This window comes from Malus domestica, chromosome 08 (genome assembly GCF_042453785.1).
Source record: "Malus domestica chromosome 08, GDT2T_hap1".
Lineage (NCBI taxonomy): Eukaryota > Viridiplantae > Streptophyta > Magnoliopsida > Rosales > Rosaceae > Malus > Malus domestica.
In genome coordinates this window covers 27,436,723-27,447,338 of record NC_091668.1, presented here as the reverse complement: position 1 = coordinate 27,447,338, position 10,616 = coordinate 27,436,723, and the positions used below count along the sequence as shown (strand labels likewise).

Genomic DNA, 10,616 nt, shown 5'->3' with positions numbered 1-10,616 from the left:
GGAAAATGTCCTGAAACCTACGGTATTTCACGAGAAAATTGAAAAATGCTTCCTTGAGTTGTTTTCGTGCTTAAACCTTCACCAAAACCATTTTCCATTAAATAACCAAGCAGTCTAGACTATGGAGGAAGGAGATTGAAGGGTGATTTCGACTTACCTTCGTCGAAAAATGCTTGTACCGTGACTGCAACGATGTTGGGAAAGAGAAACGATTTGTTAGGTGTTTGGTTGAGGTCGAGGGTTGTCGTCACTGCCAACAGGTGGTGATGATGGTGTGTGTGTGTGTGTAGATCGAGGAGAGGGAGATAGTGTGCGAGAGAGAGAGAGAGAGAGAGTGAGAGGGCTCGGGGAGAAGGAGAGAATGAGAGAGAAAAGAGATGGGGGTGGGGTGGTGCCACGTGGCAAGCAAAGAGAGGGGAAGAATTTGGAGAAAATCCAAAAAGGAAACCAGATTGGGTAAGTGATAGGAGGCAAACTGGTCATTTTATAACTCCGTTAATATGCCAACATACATAATTCGAGACAGGGTTTTACAAGCAGTGACCCTCTAAAGAAAGAAGGATTAACGCGATGTTTAGGAAACAAACCTGAAAGTCAACATAGAGGTGACCCTCTAAGAAAGAAGGATTAACGCGATGTTTACCTAAAAGGCAATATCGACCACATAGTCATGAAAGAATTAGCTAATCAATGGTCTATGTTTACAGTCTGCCAACAAAACACTTCGCTGTATGAGTGTGTGTCATATAACTCAAGAAATCCAAGACCATAATTTTCTTGAAGAGGGGAAGAAAACATGAGTTGATTACCAGGTCATTATAGCTGAAGGAATAACAAATCGGAAGAATTCCTTCAGCTTAGAATACAGCTTAAAAAAAGAATAGATTTTGTGTTGGACTTTCATCTCTATCTCAAAAAATACATAGTTGCGCCTTGCCTTGTTAAAACCTTTACTTGAAAAACATAGTGGGGCAAAACTAAAGGGAAGGAAAAAAGAGTACTGCATTCTTCTAGACAATTGAAATGGTGTCGTACGCATTTATGATGCTTCGTTAAAATCTTGTTATGGAAAACCCTATGAGACATAAACCTAGTCGAACAAAAAAGAGTACAACGTGGATTTATATGTCCTTTTTATAGAAACTTGCTAGATGCTCCTTCTCATGAATTACTCCTGAAACTGTATGTTAAGTCTTCTCCTCTTTTTGGAGATTATATATATATTATCCAACTGATTCCTCTCTAGGTACGTACGACCTCTTTCAGCATCCTCTCTCTTGCAAGTGAAGCCTGCATCATTCCACATGAGCTTAATTAGTTAACATATCATGCTTGGGGCAAGTTTGACATTGTTGGTGATGATAAAACTGCTTCTGTCAGTGCCGAGAAAATAATCAGCTGTGTGATTGGTAAACCATACTGGAAAAGTGTTGTATGTGTAATAATGAAAAAATAATTGGTGAAAGAGAGCTTGAACCTGCTTTTGCCAATTTGTGAGACTAGTTTTAAGAGTAAGCAGGATAGCTTGAATAGTAGACCCTGTCAATAATCCAATCCAAAGGCCCTTGGCTCTCAAGTGCACACCAAAGGCAAGCACCACACCCACAGGAGTGCCAACCAAATAATATGCCCCCAGATTTACATAAGCTCCTATGTTCTGCCATCTTGTTCCTCTAGCAACCCCTAATTTGAAACAAAATTAACCATCATAAGCATGTCTCCTAGATCTCAGAGGCTTTGTATGAATATTAAAAATACGGCTGAAAATGCAAGAGGTTCAAATCATGCACTGCGCCAGACTCCGTACTTGATATGTGAGCCCAGCGCATTGGCAGAACACAAATTTATATCGATATCTCGTTTTTCTAGTTCCTAGAGGCACCAATGACCCTCTAAAGAAGGAGTGGAAGTGAAGTTTGGGAAACAAACCTGAAAGTAGTGCTTGTAACCCATCCATAACAATGGAGAGACTAATAAGAGGACCCATATCTGCAAGACACTCCACTACCTCCTTGTCTTTGCTGAATGCATATATGAGATTATGGCGGTAAGAGAAAAGAGTTGTGCTTACAACAATTATTTCCGTGATTGCAAGAACTGTAACAGCACAGACTGTCACTTTAGCAGCATGAGGATTCCCAGCTCCTAACTCATTTGAAACCCTAGTGCTACAAAATCGACAAAAGTATTCTTTGAAAACAATTTAGATACGAATTTGAATTAAAATTCTCTTTGCCGTTATCAGGATCAGGTTAAGGGCATACCTTGTTGTGGCTCCAAAAGCATATGGTACGTAGTAGTGCAAATAAGTAACTGTAAAGCTGCTCAAACTCGATGGAAATGAAAAACCATTAGCATGCTGCATAATCTTCAAAATGTATCAAAGACATTAGATAATTATGAAGGAAACATACCATATAGAAAGCACTGATGTCTCCAGTTTCAGATTTGCTAACAGCCCAAAAAGCAAAATGAGCACCTCATAGGACCACCATTCAAGACTACAAATGTGTAGCATGTCAAGTAGAAAAAAGGCCAACAGGGAATTGAATACATGTATCTGCATGCTTGTTAACATGAAATAGAGACAGTAAGGAAAGGGAATCGAATCTACTACCCTCCTCAGTTGATTTGATTATTGGTTTTTATGTGTTAAATTACGGAGTTTAAGGGGGGAACCCACACTTTTTCCGATTCCATATGTGTTGGTAACACGGGAAGTTAGAAACTGAAGTCATTTCAACACCCATGTTATAGTAGGCCCAAGGAACTTAAGAATCATACTGATTCCAATTCTTATTCCATAAACGTGCTAGAGTAATTTTCTTGCTACACTTATGTTGTCCGATAGTCAACTTAGATGATATATTCATGAACGTAAGAATCTGATTAATGGTTTAGATTTACAATATGACTGTTAAAACTTTTGTTATATATGTATGATTGCATGCCCTTGCAGACACGGGCAAAAGAAACCAAATACTACTATCTTGTTAGAAAGAGAAAGAAAAGAGGAATTGATTACCAAGCCATTGCAGCTGATGGAATAGCAAAGCAGAAGAATTCTTTAACGTTTCGAATGACTCCTACTGAAAGCACATGAGCACGAGTGTTTTCACATGCCACTGAATACTTCATGTAAAACCCGAGTACAATCACATTAAACCAGTAAGAGAAGGTTATTGCTAACACTGCTCCAACACTTCCTAAGTTCAGTTTTGTTGGAAACTAACCAGCTCCTGGAGTCGAGGAGTCGAAGGCAGCAAGGGGCTCCCGAGCAAAAGGTGATGTCTGCATCAAAGAAGAAGAAAGAAGATGAAGGGTTTTAATCTCCAACGGCTAGTTTTGTTTTAAATGTGTGTGTAAGTGTGTGAGTGACAAGTGTACACTCCAGATTAAATCACTTAACCCCAAATGAAGGGTTAGGATGTAATCTGGAGTAGTAAGGCTTAATGGTTGTTAAAGTCTCTTGTCAATCACCTTTTTAGATAAGTATGGGTGATGGCAATGCACCATACTCTTGTGTAATGTTCACCTTACTTAATCAATCAGTGCTGCTGCATTATTTGCACAGCTGATATCCAAAATCTCCAAGTTCTCTCAATTCTCTACCATTCTACCAAAGAAATCGATTCAAACACTCAATAAAAAAAACACAAAACTAACAAACTTTATCATGGCCTCAGAGCTTTGTTATTGATCTTATAACTTTCTGGGCGTAATCTGTGCAAGATAAGATCCTTGGGAGCACCAATGTAGTGTCTTCTATAACAACAATCAACAAACAATTCTGGAAATGAAAGGATCCAGCAGTAGCAGTGAGCTAAAAGCTCTAGTCTTTGATGGGGAGAATTATGATTTTTGGAGAATAAGAATGACAACCATTTTCAAATCCTATGATCTATGGGATATGGTTCAACACGGGTATGAACTACCTGAGATGGAGATTGATGCTCTAGAGGAGGATCTCACAGAAACACAACTCAAAACACTGAAGCAGAATCGGATGGAGGATGCTAGAGCACTTGGAATCATTCAAGGTGCTGTCTCTGACACCATTTTTCCGAGGATAGCAAATGAAGAGACTGCAAAGGGAGCTTGGGAAGTTTTATAGCAAGAGTACAGAGGAGACACTAAAGTTATAAAGGTAAAACTTCAGTCCCTTAGAAGAGATTTTGAGTATACAAGAATGAGGGAAAATGAGCTGTTAAAAGACTACTTCACTAGGCTGTTTGATGTTGTAAACAAGATGAAAACATATGGTGAGGAACTGCCTAATGAAATAATTGTCCAAAAACTGTTGATTAGTTTGACTAAACCCTATGATTCAATAGTGAGTGTTATAGAAGAAACCAAAGACACTAAAACTCTCAGTGTACAAGATGTGATGGCATCCTTAAAAGCTTTTGATCAAAGGCTCGAGAGGCATGCTGACTCTGCACCTGAGAAAGCCTTTCAATCACTCAATGTTGGATCTAGTAGTCAAGCCAGTGCAAGCAATCAGAGACCACAGTGGAAGGGCAAGAATAAGAAATGGGAAGGAAAAGGGTATCACAACCCAAGACCTAACCAAGGCAGCAACATCAATGCAGGTCCAAGAACCAAGCAACAATGCAAGCACTGTGATAAATTCCATCTTAGGGAGTGTTGGTTCAAGGACAAGCCTAGATGCCAAATGCATCAGGTTTGGGCACATTATGAAGGACTGCAGATCAAAGAATGTGCAACAAGTGAATTGTGCAAATCAAGTGGAAGAAGAAGCAAATGTGTTCTGTGTTTTCAATGCAAAAGTGGAGAGAAACAATGAAGTGTGGTACATTGACAGTGGCTGCAACAACCACATGACTGCACATGAGTCATTACTCATTGATATCGACACAAACTTCACTAGAAAGGTGAAAATGAGAGATGGAAACATTGTCAAAGCCACTGGAAGAGGAACTCTGGTTATCAACACCAAGAAAGGAAGAAGATGCATAAGGAAGGTGATACTAGTGCTTGGATTGGATGAGAATCTACTTAGTGTGGGTCAAATGATGGAGCATGGCTATTTCCTACTCTTTGGGGGAACTGTGGTTGAGATCTATGATGATAGATCCCTATCAAACTTGGTGACCAAAGTGGAAATGAAAAACAGAAGCTTTCCACTTGTGCTGAAGTACTTAGAAGAAGTATCAAAGAAAGTAAGTGTGACAAGTTCTATGAAGCTATGGCACAAGAGACTCGGTCATTTAAACATGACAAGCTTACAAAATATGCAAAAGGATGAAATGGTGCAAGGTATACCAAAGATGGATCAATGCAATGAAACCTGTAAAGGGTGTGTGTTTGGCAAGCATCACAGAGATTCATTTGAAGCTGGAAAGGCTTGGAGGGTAACAAAGCCACTCGAATTGATTCACTCAGATGTGTGTGGACCAATGAAAACAACAACAATCAATGGAAACAGGTATTTCCTAACTTTCATTTATGACTATTCACGGATGTGTTGGGTGTATTTCATGAGGTTCAAGTCTGAGGTATTCACAATATTCAAGAAGTTCAAGGCAATGGTGGAATTGCAAAGTGGATACCAAATCAAAAGACTGAGAAGTGATAGGGGAGGTGAGTACACCTCACATGAGTTCAATGCATTCTGTGAAGATGTGGGGTTGGAGAAGCAACTCATTGTGGCATATTCACCACAACAGAATGGGATTGCAAAAATGAAGAATAGGACTATAGTCGAAATGGCTAAGTCTATGATGCATGGGAAGAACATGCCTTATAAATTTTGGGGTGAAGCTGTGAACACCTTAGTATACCTATTGAATAGGTGTCCCACTAAAGCCTTGGAGAAGAAAACTCCATTTGAAGTGTTCAGTGGAAAGAAGCCTTCTGTGAAGCATCTGAGAGTGTTTGGCTCAGTGTGCTACACTCTCATCCTTCACCAACTAAGGCACAAGTTGGAGAAATCAAGTAACAAGGGTGTTTTTGTAAGCTATTGTACCAGTGAGAAAGGATACAGAGTTTATAATGTGTTGACTCAAAAGATAATCCTATCAAAGGATGTTATCTTTGATGAAGACTCAATGTGGAACTAGGATACAATGATAGAGGAAAAGGACAGTGTCTCTCTACAAATTGACCTAAACAAAAGGTAAACAAGGGAGCCTATGGAGACCTCAGTTCAAGAAGAAGTCACAGATAATGGTGACATACAAGGGACTCCACAGCAAGCTACTATGAGTCCACAATCAAATCAATCACAGAAAACAACTCCTAGTTCAACTCCAGTAAGATTGAGAAATATGGATGAGATTTATGCTACATGTAATTATTGTGTAGTAGAACCAGAAACATATGAAGAAGCTGAGAAAGACAAAGCTTGGAAGAAAGCAATGAAGGAAGAGCTTGAAATGATAGAAAAGAATGACCTTTGGGAACTTGTAAATCGACCAAGTGAAAAGCCTGTGATTGGTGTAAAATGGGTGTACAAAGTGAAACTAAATCTAGATGGTTTTGTGCAAAAGAATAAGCCCAGGTTAGTGGCCAAAGGTTACTCACAGAAGCCTGGTGTAGACTTCAATGAAACCTTTGCTCCAGTAGCAAGGTTAGACACCATAAGGACCTTGATAGCCCTAGCAGCCAAGAAGGGTTGGAAGCTGCATCAATTGGATGTTAAATCTGCATTTCTAAATGGAGTGTTAGAGGATGAGGTGTTTGTGGAACAACCTCAAGGGTTCACAAGTCAAGAGTTTCCAGAAAAAATGTACAAGTTAAGGAAGGCTCTTTATGGCCTAAAACAAGCTCCAAGAGCTTGGTACAATGAGATTGATTCCTATTTCACTGAGAAAGGGTTTCAAAAAAGTCCTAGTGAAGCTACACTCTACACCAAGACAGAAAGCAACAACAAGACACTCATTGTCTCAATCTATGTGGATGATGTTGTCTACACTGGAAATGATGCTGCAATGATGGAAGAGTTCAAGGAAGAGATGATGAAGAGGTATGAAATGACTGACCTAGGCCTCTTGCATCATTTTCTTGGCATTGGGGTAATTCAAGAAGCAAGTAGCATCTTTATTCATCAAAAGAAGTATGCTAAAACTTTGCTTGAGAAATTTGGTTTGAAAGGTTGCAAACTAGTTTCTACACCCCTAATTGCAAATGAGAAGCTTAAAAATAAGGATGGAAGTGAACCTGCAGATGTTAGTCTCTATAAAAGCATTGTTGGCAGTCTATTGTATCTAACTGCAACAAGGCCAGATCTAATGTTCTCAGCAAACCTACTTTCTAGGTTTATGCATAATCCTAGCAAGATACATATGGGCACAGCTAAGAGAGTGCTAAGATATGTACAAGGAACTCTTGATTATAGGATCAAATATGAGATGGGAAAGTCATCTATTCTAATTGGATTCTGTGACAGTGACTGGGGTGGCAGTGAGGATGATAGCAGAAGCACATCTGGCTATGCTTTCACTTTCGGATCAGGGGTATTTTCATGGGCCTCTGTGAAGCAACAAAGTGTTGCACTGTCCACAGCCGAGGCAGAGTATGTGAGTGCATCAGAAGCTACAGCTCAAGCCATTTGGCTAAGGTTCATACTTAAAGATTTTGGCGAATTGCAGGTTGAAGCCACACCACTTTTGTGTGACAACACCTCTGCAATTGCCATGACTAAAAACCCAGTATTTCATCAGAGAACAAAACACATCAAGAGAAGATATCATTTCATCAGAGAAGCATTGCAGGACAACATAATCAAGCTAATCTATTGCAGCACAGAAGATCAGATCGCAGACATATTCACAAAAGTACTACCGAATGAGAGATTCAATTACCTGAAGGGTTTGCTCGGATTGACTCCTAGAAGCAGTTTAGAAGGGAGTGTTGGAAGCTAACCAGCTCCTGGAGTCGAGGAGTCGAAGGCAGCAAGGGGCTCCCGAGCAAAGGGTGATGTCTGCATCGAAGAAGAAGAAAGAAGATGAAGGGTTTTAGTCTCCAACGGCTAGTTTTGTTTTAAATGTGTGTGTAAGTGTGTGAGTGACAAGTGTACACTCCAGATTAAACCACTTAACCCCAAATGAAGGGTTAGGATGTAATCTGGAGTAGTAAGGCTTAATGGTTGTTAAAGTCTCTTGTCAATCACCGTTTTAGATAAGTATGGGTGATGGCAATGCACCATACTCTTGTGTAATGTTCACCTTACTTAATCAATCAGTGCTGCTGCATTATTTGCACAGCTGATATCCAAAATCTCCAAGTTCTCTCAATTCTCTACCATTCTACCAAAGAAACCGATTCAAACACTCAATCAAAAAAACACAAAGCTAACAAACTTTATCAAGTTTAAGGGTGAAAGCCCAACAAAGAGGTATATGCAAACACAGAGTTGCACCTGAGCTATACAACATCGGAAGAATCAAACTCTGCGTCTGGAAATACCGGATGAGCGATTGAAGAATGGCGTATGAGAAAAGATTAGGGATGAGACAAACTGAGTATTTGTGTGCTACTTTGGAGATTAAAGGATCTTGACCTATCAAATTTAGAAGTTTGTCTGTGAACACCTATAGGAGGGATATTGGGAGAGAGACGAGACAGAGACAGAGGATGGAGGTGTAAGTATGAATTCCAAGCTTTTGATATTGCTGTGCCCCATATGCTTGTCCATACAGAGTCTCCAGTGCACCAGCTAGACCAAACTGCAACATTTTCAAAGATTAATTACATATCATGAGTAACTTAAGGTCACTTGACGACTAAGTAACAATTGAGCCAAAAGAAAAATTTATGATTTTATCAACATATTTGAGTTTCCAGCTTGTAGAACACGATTTCTCCGGGAAACTCATATCATTGCACAGTTTTTGGATGAAAATATAATAAATCTATCTAAGACCCACTCCAGTGGTTGGGTTAAAACTCAAAATTTGAGTCCTAAACCTCTCAAAGCTTCTCTAATCATTGGGCAAAAAAAAGGTTTTGTATTAAAACTTATTTTTAGCCCAAAAAACTGAGCAAGCATAGTGGCTAAGACACAGCTACTGTCATTGTCGGCCACTTGTGGAAATACCAATGACTATTTTTTTATCGGACTGGCCATGTGGCTGAGATCGAATATAATCAAATCTAGCAATAAAAAAAAGATCTAAACAGTTCAAAATTAAATCCAACGGCTCAAATAATTAAAAAAAAAACAAAATTCACCGAAAAACTCTATATACCTATGTTTTTGTTCAAACATCCACACAAAATTCGCTTTCATCGTACAATTTTTCCATTTTTTTCTTTCTACCCATTTTATGTGTTTGTATTTAAGAATGGGGTAGGTTGTTTGGTTTTTCATGTTCTTTCATGTAGTACATGTGTAAGGATGAGATAGATTTAGTGATTTTTCATTCTTTATTGGAATTTTAATATTTTTAAGTTAAAATGTTTTGAAAAATAAATTTGGATAATCTAAATAAAATTTAAATGTTACTGAAAAAAAGTAGGTTTTAACCCCAACAATTGGAATTGGTCTGAAGGGTTAATTGCGATCTAGTGGTATTTTTTTTTTTTTTGGTTAAACGTGGTCCAAATCGTTTGATATTACATCCTTGCATCAATAGTCTGATATTATTATATTTTTGCACGATGATATCGGTAGTAGGGGGCGGGTTAGAGCTACATCACATAATAGATTAGCAATAATTTGGTTACGATAGTATCTTCCAACCCCTTGGTAACCTTTTTCGTTTACCTTTTCACTGAAATTTGAAGATAGTTGTTTAAAAATGCAAGGAGCTAGAGCACAAGATATTAATATCAATATGAACAGGATGCAGGGATTGCACTTAAAAGAGAAAAAAGAGATACGGACTTACAAGAAGACTGAAGCCAGTAACACTAGTGAAAGAGGTGGCGATGGAGACCCCGGAAAGAGAGAGCTGGTCGACATGTCCAACCATCATCACGGGAACAACCTGCATAAGGTACTGCATCACCATGACAGCCACCATCGGCGCTGCCATGTAGCTCACCTTCTTAAGCTCTTTCAGGAACTCCCTCCATTTCCCTTCCATTTCCTGCAGCCCTTGCTTTCTCAACGTGGAAGATATTAGTGCCTCCTCTAAAGTGATTTCATGCTCTCCCTCTCCCATAACTAGCAAGGAAAGTCCAAAAAGAGAGATGTGGATTTAGTGAGTGGTGGATTGTCTTTAGCCGATTCTCCTTAAAGGATGGCGCAGCGATGAATTTCTGTAAATGGATGTCATTAAAAGTTTTATTGTTTTTCTTTAACGAGTAATTACTTGAAATGCGTGTTGTTATCGATGCACAGTGAAACAGAAATATTGTTCTTTTGTGACACGGGTTCAAGTTATGAAAACAGTCTCTTTGTAAAATAAGAATAAGATTGACTACGATAGACGTTCCACCCAATCCTCGTAAAGTTAAAACTAACTACGATAGACGTTCCACCCGATCCTTGTAAAGCAGGGTGCCTTATCAGCTTGAGGTATGCGGTGAAACCATAGTACATTTATTAGGATATCAGGATATTGGAACTTCGGAACTCGAACAGACTAGCTAGGCGCCACGTCATATTGTGATGTCTTTAAGAGCTTTTATTAGTAGTACAAAAAAGT

At 39.0% G+C, this 10,616-nt stretch overlaps 1 pseudogene; it reads right to left on the bottom strand.

Moving 5' to 3' along the window:
• Positions 1-1,242: 1,242 nt before the first annotated feature.
• LOC114826311 (protein DETOXIFICATION 14-like) lies at positions 1,243-10,130 on the bottom strand (annotated as a pseudogene).
• Positions 10,131-10,616: the final 486 nt, after the last annotated feature.